Genomic DNA, 18,708 nt, shown 5'->3' with positions numbered 1-18,708 from the left:
TATGTTAATGCTTACTTTGGCTACAATGCAGAGTCTTACCAGTGTCTTACTAGGAGACACTGAAGTCTTCAGCTGTGGAATGCTATTCATGTCCAAATTTTCATATACCTCTTTTGAACTCCCTCCCCCGACCAAATCTGCTGACATCCTCATACCCTGAATATAGTCTTAGTACTAGTAATGTTCAGGACATGATTTATCTTGCTAAAGGAGACCCACTAACATTATTTTATTGTCCCAGGAATAGGTTAAACCGACTGGCAACCAATCACTTTCTCTTCAGTCATGACAGCAATTTAGACTCTTTATATCTTCCAATAAAGAGTATAGGAGGGCACAAGGATCCATCAGCCATGCACTGTCATGATATTTCTTTCTACTCAGGGAATGTGCGAGAAAACTTTATCTGCAATATCCTGATTTGGCTGCCATATAACATCTACCAAAGAGACTTTGGGTGAAATCCCATCCCCACTAAAAAGTCAATGGGCTCCGGATTTTATACTTCAAGATTACTTTTCTGCTATTTGTCCTTGCCATCTTGTCAATTTAAATAAAGAGATATGCTGAAAAAAAATGAGTGGCACAACATGGTCCACTCATTTAAGTAAGATGAGAATGATTTGGGCCTTAATGTAGTAAACTTAGTTGCCATGAGGCATCTCAGTTAAATGACATTTCTAAGCAGTTTAGGTGTACATTTTTATTATAAATGACATATACACATAACTATATTTATAATAAGGTAAATATGAATTATTTGTATTATTCATTCCCAGAGTGTGCTCAGTGCTATATCATACGTAAGATGACAATCCTTGGCCTGAAGAACTTACATTCTAAAGATACAGGATGGGAGAAAAGGGGCACAAATGAGCGTAGGTAGAAGAGATGTACAGTTTTAAGGGCAGATTTTTTTTTCTCAAATGTATTTACTCATTTTTCTATAACTATACAAATATGGTATTTCTTTGATAGAAAGGGGGAATTAAAAAAAGGTGACAAAAGTCTTTTTAAGGTAGTAGAGTGGGGAATACTTGAGCTGACTGTGTGCTGCTGGAGATATTAAACAATATAAAATGGAATGAAAGGAAAAGTCATATATTTGGAAATAGGCAAAGTTTTGCGAACATCCTAGATCAGCGGTTCTCAAACTGTGTGTTGGGACCTCAATGTGTAACGTGACCCTCTTTTAATGGGGTCGCCAGGGATAGAATTAGACTTGCTGGGGCAGAAGCCAAAGCCTGACCCGCACAGCCCGGGGCCAAAGCCAAAGCCCAAGGGCTTCAGCCCTGGGTGGTGGGGCTCATATTACAGGCCCTCCCACCTGGGGCTGAAGCCCTTGGGCTTTGGCTTTGGGGCCCCTGCCCATGGTAGTGGGGCTAGGTTTTGGTGGGCTTGGGTGGGTTCAGGCTTTGGTCCCCCCCTCCTGGGGTTGTGTGGTATCTTTTGTTGTCAGAAGGGGGTCATGGTGTAATGAAGTTTGAGAACACCTATCCTAGATTATAAACATTTTTCTTTTTTTTTTCCTGCTAACCAGTTTTCATTTCACCATTTGTGCCACGTGTTTAGTCCTTGAGTTTCACTAAAGCAGTTAGATCTACTAAAATTTAGGCAAATCTGCAAGTCCATTCAATTGGGATTTACACCCATTTACATGAAATCAAAATTTGTCCTTAACATCACAGCTGTACTTGTCAATGCCTAATAGAGCTTATAGGGTTGTGTATGGCCTCATCTGAATACATTTAAGATGTTTCAATGCTCTGTCTCATAGCCAAAATGCCATTGTGCATTAAACAGGCAAAGTTGTATGTAGCTGTGGAGCACAGGGGAGCACTACAGACATTTATAATTAAGGTACCATGGGAAAGACTACACTACCAACCACAAACATATCATAGGAGTGCCTGTATTCTGGACCAGTGGTCCAGAAATGAAACTAGACTAGAGGTAAGCTGTTTAACTGAGGCTCATATTTCCAGTCATTTGAGAACTATGTTATAGAATTCTGAGGGAAAAAACAACTTTCAGAACTTGCTTTCAGGATACCATAGAATTATTATATTCCATTCTCCCACAGATCTAATTATAAATATATTGTAATGAGCAAAAAAATCCTAGTCAGATAAAAAAAATTTTCATAAACATCTTGGCATCATTAAAAACTTCTAACATATGGCATTCATTTATATGAGGTGCTGCTGGCAGAGAATGTTTAAATACCTAACCTGAAAGAGAAAAATAAGACAAACAGTGTTCCCCACAAGATGATTAATACCATTGTGGACATCTGTGATGGATTGCTCAGGCTATGTTCTTCAGTAAAATTTCTTGTGGTAAAAGCCTAGCTAAAATTAAACTTTTTTTTTAAATGGCTCCATATTCTCAGGTAAAGTTATTAGCCAATTCTGATTAGCATATATCCTTGGGTGGACAATCATGGAAGAAAAAAGAATGCTTTCAGACTATAGAACTTTTGGGAAAAAAAACCCACAACCAATCTTCAGTTTTAAATTATATATTTTGCTTCTAAATCACAAAGAAAAATGTCTAGACACATACAGAATTTGTGAAACTAAGAAAGCTGCTCTGTACAAATCCCCAAATAAAAATGTATTGTGTGTATACACATTCCAGTAGAGTAAGGTATTATTCCATACTGTATTCCTATGAAAATCTCTGTAGTGGAAATGTTACCATGCTTCTAAAAACCCAAAGCTCTTGGTAACTATTACTCTTGATGAGGCGATTGCAGGAAATAAATTAAAGGAGACATGAGGTGGCTGTCACAAACAGTATAACACAAGGGTGCTTTCACTTAAAACTGCACTTTATTTTAGTCTCAAGCACTTACACATGTCCACAACAGGTTAGTAAAACACCCCAAAAATCACTAATTACTAAAGTCTGGATCAGTCTTCGATTGTTACAACAGGCATCCAATTGGCCAGTCTTTTCAGCTGCCTTAACTGTCCCTAAAGTGTCCCTGTAGAGTCCACCTACCCCATACTTTCCCACCTTATTTATTTGGGTTAGTGAACAATAACATGTTAATAAACAAACTTGTTAATCAAACAATTTTAAAGTTTAAGCAAGAGGTTTCCTCAAACCATTAATTAGACAGGTATGTTTCTGCAGAGCCCGCAAGTTTTGAGGACCCTGACAAACACATCCCAAAGGGCAGATATAGATAAACATCCTGTTTTTCTAAAACACATACATCAGCAATTTCAACAAAGATCTTATCAGGAAGGACACAGGGTGGGCTCCCCCCACAACCTCCTGCCTTCTTGCTTAGATATGTTTAGGCCAGAGCAGAGGCCTGCTAAGAGCTACTGATTTAGCTGCTTTTGACCATAAGTATGATAATCAATATTTCAATTATCGGTAGTGGTCCTGGCATTTTGCTGGCCGACCAAAATCTCCCCCACAGAAAATACATTAGAAACCTTACAAAAAGAGGTTGGTGAATGACTAGAATAGAACAAGCCAAAAATCTTGAATTAGATGTGCAACATAAGTGCTGCAATGACCAGAAGTAAGCCTTACATAAATGTGATTTTTGAGCAATGTATTTATAAGCTTAATAAACTGGTAGACCTATAGCAATAAAATAATGACACTATACAGGCTATCAGCATTTTAGTCATATATTAACTTTTTCATTCACCATGCCACAGCCAGACAGCAGAGTTTTTGTTATTTTGTTAATGTAACAGCAATATTCCTGCTATATTAGACAGGCAAAATATTGTGCTATATATTAAATGTAGCCATTCTATATCACATTGCCCACAACTTTCCATAATGTATCTGTAAACTTGTCTAAAATGATAAGAACATAACATACAAATGGCCATACTGGAACAGACCAAATGTCCCTCTAGCCAATGTCCTGTCTTCCCTCAGTGGCCAGTGCCAGATGCTTCAGAAGTAATAAACAGAACATGGCAATTTATCAAGTGATCCACCCCCTATCATCCAGTCCCAGCTTCTGGCAGTCAGAGGTTTTGGATGCCCAGAGCATGGCGTTGTGTTCCTGACCATCTTGGCTAATAGCCATTGAGGGAGTTATCCTCCATGAATTTATCGAACTCTTTTTTAGACACCAGTTATATTTTTGGCTTTCATAGTACCCCCTAGCAATCAGTTGTACAGGTTGATTGTGCATCGTGTGAAGTATTTTCTTTTGTTTGTTTTAAACCTACCACCTATTAAACTCATTAAGTAACCCCTGGTTCTTGTGTTATGTAAAGGGGCTAATAACATTTACCTATGGACACTTTCCACACCATTAATTATTTTATAGCCTTGTATCATATCCCCCCATAGTCATCTCTTTTCTAAACTGAACAGTCCCACTCTTTAATCTCTCCTTATATGGAAGCTATTCCATACCCCTAACTGTCCCTCTTATCCAATGACTACTTAACAGCATTTGGTGAGGGACCTTGTCAAAGACTTTCTGAAAGTCTAAGTATACTTTATCCCAGGGGTAGGTAAACTGCGGCCCAGGGGCCACAACCGGCTCATCAGACCTTTTAAGCCGGCCTTCGAGCTGCTGCTGGGGAGCGGGGTGGGGGGCTGGCCCCACTCCGTGTGTGCTGTGGCTCCACACGGCTACTGGAAGCAGCAGCATGTCCCCCCTGTGGCTCCTATGCATAGGGGCAGGGGGCTCTGCATGCTGCAGGGGGTGCTGCCTGGTGCCCCTGCCCCAAGCGCCAGCGCCTCTCCCTTCCGCATTCCAACCCCCTGCCCCAACCACCTCCCGCACCCTGAACTCCTCATTTCTGGCCCCACCCAGAGCCCACACCCCCAGCTGGGCCCTCACCCCCTCATGCAACACAGCCTCCATTTTTGTGAGCATTTATGGCCCACCATACAATTTCCATACCCAGATGTGGTCCCCCCCCGTCAAAGATTTCTAACAGATTGGTGAGGCATGATTTACCTTTGCAAAATCCATGTTAACTCTTCCAAAGTATACCATGTTCATCTATGTGTTTAATAATTCTGTTCTCTACTATAGTTTCAACCAATTTGCCTGGTATTGAAGTTAGGCCTACCCTTACCAGCCTCTAGTTGCCAGGATCACCTCTGGATTCTTCTTTTAAAAAAAATAGGTGTTACATTATCTATCTACTAGTCACCAGGACCAGATGGTATTCAACCAAGAGTTCTGAAGGAACTAAAATGTGAAATTGCAGAACTACTAACTGTAGCATGTAACCTATCATTTAAATCAGCTTCTGTACCAGATGACAGGTTATATACCACAGTTAGTAGTTCTGCAATTTCATATTTCAGTTCCTTTAGAATGCTTGGGTGAATACCATCAGCTCCTGGTGACTTATTAAATTTTACTTTATCAATTTCTTCCAAAATCTCCTCTAGTGACACCTCAACCTTGGACAGTTTATCAGATTTGTCACCTAAAAAGAATGGTTCCTTCACATCCTCTCCAGTGAAGACAGACACAAAAAATTCATTTAGCTTCCCCACAATGGCTTTCTTCCTGAAGTGATCCTGTAGCATCTTGATCATCCAGTGGTCCCCACTGATTGTTTGGTAGGCTTCCTGCTTCTAATATACTTAAAAATTGTTAAGTTTTTGTGTCTTTTGCTAGTTGTTCTTCAGCATTGTTTTTTGAACTGTCTAATTGTATTTTTATATTTGAGTTGCCAAAGTTTATGTTTCTTTCTGTTTTCTACAATTGGATTTGACTTCCAATTTTTAAAAGATTTTTTTCTCCCTCTAACTGCCTCTTTTACTCTGTTGTTTAGCCATGGTGGCATTTTTTGGTCCTCTTGCCTTTCTTTTTCTTTTGAAGTATACATATAGTTTGAACCTCTATTGGGGGGGGGTTAAGTTTCCATGCAGCTTGTGGAAATTTCACTAATGTGACTATTCCTTTTAATTTCAGTTTAACTAACTTCCTCATTTTGTGTAGTTCCCCTTATTGAAATTAAATGCTACTACTATGGTGGTTTTGTGTGGTATTTTCTCCCCTAAAAGGATGTTAAATTTAATTACATTATGGTCACTGTTATAGAGTGGTTCAGCTATATTCAACTTTTGGACCAGATCTGTGTGACAGTTAGGACTAAATCAAGACTTGCCTCTCCCTTTGTGGGTTCCAGTACTAGTTGCTCCAAGAACCAGTTGTGCTGGGTTGGATCACAGAAATCCCCTTGGGGCTGCCAACTGATGTGCCAAGACTACTTCTGCCCCTGCTTTCCCTGCCAGCTTGGGACTCCAACACCCTGTCCTGTTGAGCCAGACATGCCAGTCTGCTCCAATACAGACCCTGGGTCTGACCCATGTGCCCCAAAGCTGCAGACTTAACTGAAAGCAGCTTAAGAAGTGTTCCTGTCTTTAACACTCAGATGCCCAACTCCCAATGGGGTCCAAAACCCCAAATAAATCCATTTTACCCTGTATAAAGCTTATACAGGGTAAACTCATAAATTGTTTGCTCTTTATAACACTGATAGAGAGATATGCACAGCTGTTTGACCCTCCCCCCCAGGTATTAATACATGTTCTGAGTTAATAAGTAAAAAGTGATTTTATTAAATACAGAAAGTATGATTTAAGTGGTTAAGTAGTAACAGACAGAACAAAGTGAATTATGGAGCAAAATAAAATAAAACATGCAAGTCTAAGTCTAGTACAGTAATAAAACTAAATACAGATAAAATCTCACCGTCAGAGATGTTTCAATAAGTTTCTTTCACAGACTGGATGCTTTCCTAGTCTGGGCACAATCCTTTCCTTTGGTACAGCCCTTGTTACTGCTCAGCTGGTAGCTAGGGGATTTCTCATGATGACCGCCCCATTTGTTCTCTTCCACCCACTTATATATATTTTCCATAAGGCAGGAATCATTTGTCCCCCTGGGTTCCCACCCCTTCTTCTCAATAGAAAAGCACAAGGTTGAAGATGGATTCCAGTTCAGGTGACATGATCACATTTCACTGTAAGACTTCATCACGCACTTGCCAGCCCACAGGTATACAGGAAGACTTACAAGTAAAACAGAGCCATCTACAGGTAATTGCCTTGGTTAATGGGAGGCATTAAGAAAAGGAGTACTTGTGGCACCTTAGAGACTAACCAATTTATTTGAGCATGAGCTTTCGTGAGCTACAGCTCACTTCATCAGATGCATACCGTGGAAACTGCAGCAGATGTAGCAAGCTGTAGCTCACGAAAGCTCATGCTCAAATAAATTGGTTAGTCTCTAAGGTGCCACAAGTACTCCTTTTCTTTTTGCGAATACAGACTAACACGGCTGTTACTCTGAAACCTGGGAGGCATTAAGATTCCAAACCACCATTAATGGTGCACACTTTGCATAACTACAATAGGACCTCAGAGTTATATTTCATATTTCTTGTTTCAGATACAAGAGTGATACATTTATACAAATAGGATAACCACACTCAGTAGATTATTAGCTTTGTAATGATACCTTACAAGAGACCTTTTGCATGAAGCATATTCCAGTTACATTATATTCACACTAATTAGCGTATTTTTATAAACTCATATAGAGTGCAACGTCACACCAGTCATTAGTGGTGTCTAGAAATTTTGTCTCTGCATCCCGTCCTGAAGTGACATATTCCCAGTCAATGTGGGGATAGTTGAAATCCACCCTTATTGTTGGATTTTCTGTTTTTGTAGCCTCTCTGATCTCCCTGAGCATTTCAAAACCATCACCACCATCCTGGTAAGGTGGTTAGTAATATACTCTTACTATTCAAGCATGAAATTTCAATCCATAGAGATTTTATTGTACAGTTTGATTCATTTAAGATTTTTACTACATTTGACTCTGCTTACTTTCACATATAATGCCGCTCCCTACTCTGTCATTACTATATATATTGTACCCTGCTACTACCATGTCCCATTGATTGTTCTCATTTCACCTAGTTTCTGGGATGCCTACTATATCAATACTCTCATTTCATACCAGACAGCCAAATTCACTCATCTGAATATTTAGACTTTTTGCACTTATATACAAACACTTATAAAATGTGTCAATATTTAGTTGGCTGCCTTCATGTGATGTAACTGAATGGGACTCTCTTTCCTTTGACTGTTTCTCTTCAGTTCCTACCTGTACTTTATCAACTTCTATCCTCTCCTCTTTACTACGATATTGAGCAACCCCTTTAATAAATTCTCCCCCAAAAGATGTGTCCATCTGAACTGTGTGCTCTTCTGCACCTGTTGTATTTCCCCAAGTGCTTAGTTTAAAAACTCATCTACAACCTTTTTAAATTGTACATGTCAGCAAGCTGGTTCTGTTTTGCTTTAAATGGAACCCATATATCCTGCAGAGGCTCCTCTTTTCCCAAAAGGTTCCCCAGTTCCTAAAAACCTAAATCCTTCCTCTGAACACCATTGTCTTATCCATGAATTGAGACTCTGCATTTCTGCTTGTCTAACTGGCCTGGCACATGGAACTGGAAGCATTTCAGAGAATGCCATAATGGAGGTCCTAGACTTTGATCTCTTACCAAACAGCCTAACTTTGGCTTTCAGGATCTCTCTCCTACCTTTCCCTGTGTAATTGGTCCCCACATGTACCATGACCACCGACACCTCCTCAGCACTGCACATAAGTTTATCTAGATGTCTCGAGAAGTCTGCACCCTTCGCACCCAGCAGGCAATTTTCAACGTGCATTTCTCCTGGTCAACACAGACCCAACAATCTATATTTCTAATAATTGAATTCCCTTTTACTATTACCTGTCTCTTCCTAATACCAGGGGTCCCTCTCCCAGAGAGGTATCCTCAGTGCAAGAGGATACCATGACATCATTTGGAAAGAGGGTCCCAACTATGGGATCGTTTCCTTCCACTCCAGCTTCCGTGAGAGTTTCATCCTCCTTAACAGCACAGAGGCTGTCAGACAGGGGGTGGGAATACTCTACTATGTCCCAGAAATTTTTGTCTATGTACCTTTGTCTCCTGTCATGCAGCTATTCACACATTTGTAATTTATAAACAGATATTTATCATGACTGGGAAGTGAGTGACCTGCTATGTGTGTTGCCATATGGGCCCATAGTCCAAAACAATTACATCAAAGGAACCAGAAGGTATATTTGGCTTTGGGCTTATTAAACTTATGTAGGAGGTGCCCTAAAAGACAAGGCACCTCCTGAAGTATTTTGTGTCTAAGGCATGACTTATTTTCACAGCTGTTTAAGGTTGTTTTTTATGCTTGCGACGGCTCTGACTGCTTGAATAATAAGTTATGAACTTATAACCGAAACCACAAGAAAGAAAGAAATCTCGCAGATGCATATGGTGTTCCAATTGCAAAGGGCAAAATGAAATGATTGGTTAAAAAGCATTAAGCAGCTTACCACGCAACCGAGTGTTGTATTTGTTGTTAATTGTGCCAAAATGTTAAGTATGTCAGGTTTAAAACTAGGAACCTATGCAGTCTAGATCAGACTGAGGCTTGAGAGCCCACAAGTGGCTCTTTAATTCAGCTCTTTGCAGCACATGATATTAAAACACTGTGTGATGTAATTATTAACCAATCTAAGTTATTAACCAGGATGCTTTTACTATGTTATTAACCAATTGTAGAATACTTGATCAATAATTTTGCTTTGAGAATAACATATAGTTATAGTAAATGAAACAATGAATTCACACTACTATGGCTCTTTGGGGTAATGTTGATTGCTAATTTGGCTCCTAAAACACTGAGGTCTGAGTATCAGTGGTCTAGATCATTGATAAAGGTGACATATGATGGCGTGTGGTGATATGAGGTGCATAGCTAACCACAAATAATAGAAAAAAATAAACAAGTGGTCTAAAAGACCTCTAGAATTGTAAACCAATTTGCACCAGTAGGAGCTGCAGATTCTGAACCCTGGACTGGTGAGTATCACTTTTCTATATTGTATTGATCTGTCTTTAGTTACAGCAATCTAACTTAATAAACCAATTGAACTATTTGGCTATTAGCTATTTGATGTCTCATTGACTAATGGTCTGAGATGAACCCATCAAACACCTGCTCCTTGAATGTGTCTTTCAGGGCAAATAAAAACAGTCCTAAAATGTTTTAAGCAGGAATCACTACAGATGCCACTGAAACATGGCCACATCTAGGGAGAACATTAGCCAGCACACAGCTCCATAGTGGAGGAAAGTAGCAACTTTTACCAAGGACAATTGAGCAAACTCCTATTCTCAGAACTGCCATGTGATCTTTATGGCAAAAATTTCAGTAACGCCAAGCCAGCTTCCAAATCCAAGTGCTCCAACTGCACTCACTGACAGTCTAGCTCATAAATGGCATTTACACACCTTGATCAGGCAGCTAGATAGCCAATTTACGTGCACAAATTTGCTGCTCAAATTTAGACCACTTTGGCCCTTATCAACAAAGACATTGCAAAGTTTTTCAAAAGCAACTGGAGATTTTTGGGTCCAGTCTGAGACACCACCTATGACATTATTGCAAAGAATAAAAAAAAGTCACACTGAGACTTTCATTGGGGTGAAAGTGTCACTGGCAAGAACACTAGAGGGCTGTAGGCCAGAATGATAAAATATGGTATTCTCTCCTACCAGAAGCTTTGTGGCACACCTTAGGTAAAAAAAGTTTGCATTTGCTTTTTCTTCTCAATTCCCCCTTATGCCTGTGAGGCCCAGACTAAAGAAATGTTAATAAACTTGCTCTAAGGGGCCTTGGACTACCCATCAGATCCTACCATGTGATTTTAAAAGTCCCTTTCAGACTCTTCACATGTGAGCCTTGTATATTTTTTTTCCCCTCACTTGGGTGTGTATGTCGGGGAGGGAGGTGTTCAGAGCTCAGGGTGTGGGGGAATCACAGTTTTCACTAACAAATTGCCTTTTGCCATAAAACAAAAAAAACAGGTCAAAACCACTTTTTTTTTTCAAATCCATCAAGATAAGCCTCTACTGATTTTGCGATCAATGCAATAAAACATTATGCACTTCAACCTCTGGATTAGTACTTCATGAAATATTGGCTGCCAACTAATTTATACAGTAAGGCTCAGATTAAGCAAAGCACTTAAACATGTAGCAAGTTTGTTCCAATTCAGCAAAACAGTTAAGCATATGCTTAACTTCAATGGGATTTAAGTAAGTATGTCATAACCATACAGCTAAGGGTAGCCTAGAATTCCTCCTTACCTGTAAGGGGTTAAGAAGCTCAAATAACCTGGTTGGCACCTGACCAAAAGGACCAATGGGGAAAGAAAATACTTTCAAATCGGGGGGAGGCTTTGTTGGTGTGTTCTCTGGGGAAAGCAGAGAAGCATCAGGTCAAAAAACTCCTTCGCCGATAAACCATCCTGTACAAGTCTCTGGTATTACAAAAAGAGTAAGTAAATAAGGCAAAGCACGTTAGATTACCTTTTGTTTTCAACTTGTGAATTTTCCCTTTCCTAGAGGGAGGTTTTGCCTAGAGGGGAATCCTCTGTGTTTTGAATCGGATTACCCTGTAAAGTATTTACCATCCTGATTTTACAGAGGTGATTCTTTTACCTTTTCTTTAAATAAAATTATTCTTTTAAGAACCTGATTGATTTTTCATTGTTCTTAAGATCCAAGGGTTTGGGTCTGTGTTCACCTGTACCAATTGGTGAGAATATTATTCTCAAGACTTCCCAAGGAAAGGGGGTGTAGGGCTTGGGGGAATATTATGGGAGAATAGGACTCCAAGTGGTCCTTTCCCTCATTCTTTGTCTAAATCACTTGGTGGTGGCAGCATACTGTTCAAGGGCAAGGCAGAATTTGTGCCTTGGGAAAGTTTTTAACCTAAGCTGGTAAAAATAAGCTTAAGGGGTCTTTCATGTGGGTCCCCACATCTGTACCCCAGAGTTCAGAGTGGGGAAGGAACCCTAACAAAGTGTTTAAGTGCTTTGCTGCCTCAAGGCTTAAAAACAGGTGTAAACTTGGTCTGGTGATGGATTGATATACTGGTTCTTTAGAGAGCTCAAATATTTGAGGGGTTTTTTTTAACTCAAAGTACTGAGTCTTCTTATATTTTTATTATTGTACTGAAGTTTAATTCAGATTCTCTGAGTATGAAGTTAAATGGGAGCTTTTGCCAAAACCAGGCCCTGAAACAGAGCAATATATTCTCTGCTGCCCTTCCCGCATGACCAATTATTGGGCTTCAAACTGCTTCTAAGAGGAGTCAGCAACAGGAAAGACAGCTTCATGAATGACTGATTAACATGGAAAAGATCATTTTGTGAAGATTATGTTGTATTCCTAACAAGATCAAAATGTGCGCTAAATTACTGTTATGGTAATTATCCTTGGCAGAATTTGTCTTAGGGTTAGAAAGTAATAATAAAGAACCTGAAGAGGTAGAGTAATTACACTTAACTGCTGTAATTAGTAAGTTAATTTTGGGGCAAAAAAGTATTCATATCAGAAGAATTATATAACTACTGGCATTTAAATTCCTTCACTGATCCTTTTATACATTTTTAAAGCCGATTATTGTAAAATATTTATTTCAGTGAGAAATCATCACACAGTCCAGTTCATTTCAGTGCCATAGGAACAGTCTATTTACAACAGAGATTGAGGATATATAGTATAGACCCAAATTTCTTTTAATAAAGAAAGCAAAATGGTCAACATTTGCAGATGCAGCTTTTGTGACCTGGTGGGATTTTTTTTCCCCAGTGCTTGCTATTTTGCGACTTTTCACTGTAAACCAAAAGGAGTTTTGTCAGCAAACAATAGTCTTGCATGTAGGTGCATGATGAAAGAGAAATTACATTGTGACTTCTTCTTTCATTTTACTCAAATATATCCCACAATGTATTTGTTGACATTGTATGCCCAGTGGGTTTCATTAATTGCAATAAGATTGATGTTTTCAGTGATGTCCTACAATGATGTTTGAATGATCTTCAGCAGAAATTGACAAGACAATTTCAGAGATTTTTTTTTTTTTAAGTTTAGTTGAAACTTACGTCTGAGCTGAACCCAAGGAGCAATTTGGCTAGTGGGGTCAGTCAGCACATATTCTGTGGATTAATTGTGTTTTCTTTGTAGCTGATCTTTAATAAATGCACTGGTTAGAACCGTTGTATGTCTGTTACCTGAATGACAGCAGACCATATTCTGTTACAATGATGTAAATCCAGAATAACTCCACTGATTTTAGTACTCTGGATTTACACTGGCATATCAGATCAGAATCTGGCCCATTATCTTCACTAACACTGTGGATTCAGTGACACTAAGCACCTTTTTTGGGAATTAAATTCAGTACCAGCGCAGAGTGAAGAGTGCCATCTGCACGGAGTACCACAGTATGCATCAATTTCCAGAGTGGATCTTTGTTTGACCACCCCGATTCTAGGTTATGTCTAAATGACACAATTGAGACTTAGTGTCCTTATTATCTAGGAAGCCATGGAAGTTATCATCTTTCCGATGGTGATTTGCAGGAAGAGCTTTACTATACCACATCCTTACATCTAACAGATTTATTGCAAATAAAAACCATTCAGCCTGTTAGCATCCTGGATGCTTTGTGCTTTTTGGATTCGGTGGCTTTTAAAACGTGTCCCTCAAAAACTGAATATGGAAACATTTCTCCCATCTTGTTGGCGCTTCAGAGCAAGGAGTCAGATTTTTGCAGTAAATGTAAGCAGGAAGTACATTAAATAGTAAATTAAGTAGTAAATTAATTAAAAAAAATACTGAAGGAAATTACTTCCCAAAGATTTTCCAACAACCTTTGAATGGGAAGGACCTTCTTGATAAAAACAATATCTCTAGCAAAAACAAGAGTCTGTCTCAGACCAGGGTGCAGTATTGCTTAAATAAATACAATATAAAATTATTAATTTAAATCACATATTACTACTGATACATATTAGCAGAGTTGTACAAAACTGAATAAAATTAGGCATCCAATTAACAACTGAAGAATTGCCACTATCCAGTGAGTGAGGTTTTCTCACACCGATCCTCAGTTTATGAAGACTGTTGAATTTTGAAATGGCATTTGGGTGAAAATTAAAATGCCATTTTAATTAATATAGTTACACTATAGGCCCAAAACTTGTAATGTGTTAATAGTGTTGAACTCATCAACACTGCCTCCTTGTACATTTTAGTGTTTTTCAAATGCTTGACACAAGAGACTTGTAATGTAATAAGTATGATATAATGATATTCCACAAAAGAAAGGAAATATTTCAAATTTTCTACTGGATTCCTTTGATATGGTTTCTGTAAAAGGTTTGATAATTATTCATGGTTATTATATTCCCTGGTGCCATTGCAGGCCAAATATAGGATTTTAAAATGTTTTTATGAGTTAATATGAAGAGAGAGAACATGCAGCTCAGGTTAGAGAAGCTGATAAAGGAAATTATATTATGATTACCAGGATAATTTTATTTAAAGAACCAGTACTATTTACATAACTGGAGTTCAAAGGGTATTAAGTCTTTTCCTCAGCCAAGTGTAGGTACTCCACTGTGCATTGGACTCCATTGTGTTTATACAATCTGCCCTTGTAAAAGGAAGGACAACATGCTTCAGAGAGGTCCAATTTTCTTTTCTGCTCCTCCTGTTGAGGTGAGTAACCTCCTATGGGCCCTTACCAGTTGCAAATTACTACTCCTCGGTTGCGTTTGTCAACACACTTCAGGGATCAGAGTCAAGACTCGGCCTGCTTCCGACCCCTCTTGGTCCACTCACTAGGGTAGGTAAAGGGCTGTGGGAGCTGCACAGTACCTGCTTTCCCCTAACATTCAAACCCAAGGAGGCCATGCAGAGGCATTAGAGCATTCTCACACCTCCTTATATCCTTCCACAGCTGTGCGGACTGAGCTACAAAATTGCTTTTGGTAACCTCCAGTATTATTCAGATTCAAATCCCAGCCATTTCGTCTATCCATGGTGAGACTATTACTAAAATCCTGTAGTCTCCAAAAGTCTGGGGAAAAAATCAGTTAGACTTCTTTCTACTGAAATAATTAATGAAATAAAAATCATTTGAAATTCTAAGTCTATATTTACTGATCCCATCATCATAGCAACATAAATCATCAGACTATTTCTTGTACACAAGACAGCATATCTGATGGATGCCCTACAACTATTAATTTTAAAATTATAGTAGTTTTACAAGCAAGAGGGAAATTTGATAGTTGTGTTTGATAGTTGTGTCTCCTCTTCAGGTTTCAAAGACTGTTTTTTCCCACAGAGATTCCATTTGCAATAATTCAGTCATGCTAATCACTCTTTCATTCTTAATTTAGGCTATGATAATTTTATGAGATAAAAAGTTCAATTTAGCATAGGTGTTCTAACTTTATCTTTCTCCGCAAAGTTACAAAACCCTCCGGCTTACTAGGCTAATTGAAAATGACTGATGTAAAACTGCAAAAGCAACTAAGTCAACAACAAAAAAGAATATTAATTATATGCAAGAATCTAAACTTAGATAAGTGATCATTTCCATCATAATTACAGGGGTACACAGGCCACTGATTATCAAGAAAAGCTATTAAGAATGTCCTCCAACACCATGGAATCTGGGGATCATGACAAATCTTTCACATCATGCGTGTCGTGCAGTGACTCTCCCAATGGCCCACTAGAGGTGTGGTGGGGAAACGGAAGCTGTCGTGTCTATGTTTAAACAGGAACTTAAGGACAGAGTAACTCATCTGAGGTAATAGCTAAAACGGAAACACTTTGCATTCCAATTTTGCTATTCAAGGATCTAAGGAAAAACTAAAAGCAGTTTTTATTTTAAAAAATATTTTAGAACAATGTACAATCATTGTATTCACTCTTCTAATGTTTTAACTCTTTTCAATCTATAAGGGCCAATTTTACGCCAGCACTCTACTTATATCTTATACCAGAAAGGATTTTGGAAACTGTTCTTAGAACCCTACAAGCCATTCTGTAGAGCAAGTAACAAATCAAACTATTTAATCTCATAAATACCCATAAACAAACAATATAGAAATAAAGACTTAAAATAAAATATTTCTCAGTTTAATATCAAGGAGGCTGGCTAACCTAGTTAGGAGGGCTTTAAACTACATTCACTGGGGGAAGGAGACCAAAGCCCTGAGGTAAGTGGGGAAGTGGGATACCGGGAGGAAGCACGAGTAGGAGAGTGCGAGAGGGGAGGGCTCCTGCCTCATACTAAGAAAGCAGGACAAACAGCAAGGAGAGCACTTAGAGAAGAGGAAAGTGATCAGGAACAGTCAGCATGGATTCACCAAGGGCAAGTCATGTCTGACTAATCTAATTGCCTTCTATGATGAGATAACTGGCTCTGTGGATGAGGGGACAACAGTGGACATGTTGTTCCTTGACTTTAGCAAAGCTTTTGACACGGTCTCCCACAGTATTCTTGCCAGCAAGTTAAAGAAGTATGGGCTGGATGAATGGACTATAAGGTGGATAGAAAGCTGGCTAGATTTTTGGGCTCAACAGGTAGTGATCAATGGCTCCATGTCTAGTTGGCAGCCGGTATCAGGTGGTGCCCCAAGGGTCGGTCCTCGGGCTGGTTTTGTTCAATATCTTCATAAATGATCTGGAGGATGGCGTGGATTGCACCCTCAGAAAGTTTGCAGATGACACTGAACTGGGAGGAGAGGTAGATACGCTGGAGGGTAGGGATAGGATACAGAGGGCCCGAGACAAATTGGAGGATTGGGCCAAAAGAAATCTGATGAGATTCAACAAGGACAAGTGCAGAGTCCTGCACTTAGGATGGAAGAATCCCATGCACCGCTACAGACTAGGGACCAAATGGCTAGGCAGCAGTCCTGAAAAAAAGGACCTAGGGGTTACAGTGGACGAGAAGCTGGATAAGAGTCAACAGTGTGCCCTTGTTGCCAAGAAGGCCAATGGCATTTTGGGATGTATAAGTAGGGGCATTGACAGCAGATTGAGGGACATGATCATTCCCCTCTATTCGACATTGGTGAGGCCTCATCTGGAGTACTGTGTCCAGTTTTGGGCCCCACACTACAAGGAGGATGTGGAAAAATTGGAAAACGTCCAGCAGAGGGCAACAAAAATGATTAGGGGACTGGAACACATGACTTATGAGGAGAGGCTGAGGGAACTGGGATTGTTTTGTCTGCGGCAGAGAAGAATGAGGGGGGATTTGATAGCTGCCTTCAGCTACCTGAAAGGGGGTTCCAAAGAGAATGGATCTAGACTGTTCTCAGTGGTAGCAGATGACAGAACGAGGAGTCATGGTCTCAAATTGCAGTGGTGGAGGTTTAGGTTGGATATTAGGAAAAACTTTTTCACTAGGGGGGTGGTGAAGCACTGGAATGCGTTACCTAGGGAGGTGGTGGAATCTCCTTCCTTAGAAGTTTTTAAGGTCAGGCTTGACAATGCCCTGGCTGGGATGATTTAGTTGGGGATTGGTCCTGCTTTGAGCAGGGGGTTGGACTAGATGACCTCCTGAGGTCCCTTCCAACCCTGATATTCTATGGTTCTATGAGACAGGAGTTTCCACTGTCCCATTGATCACCCCCAAACTGTCTGGCCAAGTTGCCCAGTGATGGAACCTCCCATCCTCTGCAACAACACCAACAACACACATACAGGTCTGGGCCTCTGAGAGCAGTTCCAGACTGCCCTAGCTTCTTTTTCCTCATCTGGGGCCTGATTTTACTGCCACTGAAGTCAATGACAAGGTTCCCACTGACTTAAACTCTGTCAAATCAGATCCCTGATCCTGTTCCTCTAAGAACCTCACTTCTCCTCTTTGGTAACCCAAGTCCCATCTCACTTCTGTCAGGATGATTCCCATCTAGTTTCTCCGAAGCAGCACTAGGGCCTAGTCACATTCATCTTAATGGAGTTCCAGGCTGACCAGCCTTTCTTGTAGACATCTTAGCGTAGCATAGATCAACATACAAAATCTTAAATTTCCATCTTCTGTTATCTCGCTTCCAAAATGATAGGCAAGAATATCAAACACCTATCTGTTTTACAGAGTAATACCCCTTTAATGCTGTCAAGGCTGATTCCCCAGTCTGGAACTTTGAGTGCAGAAGGTGGGGGCCCACAAGGATTCTAAATACTTAATACTGGCCACTCCAGGCAGGAATTATACTCCCAAGGTTACAGCTTCTCTCTGACTTTGGATGGGTAGATGTTGCCACCACTCAAATGCAAAAAACCCCTTTGAACCCAGGAATGCCCACTCCCTTCCTTTTACCTCTGGGTTTTTTTTAACCCTTTACAGGTAAAGCAAATAGAGAACAACTACTAACAGGGACTTTGTAGCTAACTGGCTGGCTAGGTGTCCATAAAAGGGAACTTCCCCTCACCCCCCGCTTCATTTATCACAAATGCTTTCTACTGGAAGGAACTTATCATGCATTCCTTGTCAGTTATAGAGTAATTGGGATAACAATAAATCTTTTCCAGCACCCACACTACAAGTGAAATTATACAAAATAGCTTTTCTACAAATGTTTTCATTAGAAATAACAAACTACCATGTAAACAACAGCAGGCATTTCATCACTTTGCCTGTGCATATCAGTAAACCATTCCATTCAGTTCCTCTTATTCTCTGAGCAAGCAATTCTTCTTTTGAGACTATGCAGAAAGGAGTCCTAAGCCCCTAGCAAGCCTAGTTGCATTTAAATTGAAATGG

The sequence above is a fragment of the Lepidochelys olivacea genome, assembly GCF_965140295.1.
Source record: "Lepidochelys olivacea isolate rLepOli2 genome assembly, chromosome: 4".
Taxonomy (NCBI): domain Eukaryota; kingdom Metazoa; phylum Chordata; order Testudines; family Cheloniidae; genus Lepidochelys; species Lepidochelys olivacea.
The sequence above is the reverse complement of the archived record's forward strand: the minus strand, read 5'-3'. Positions refer to the sequence as shown.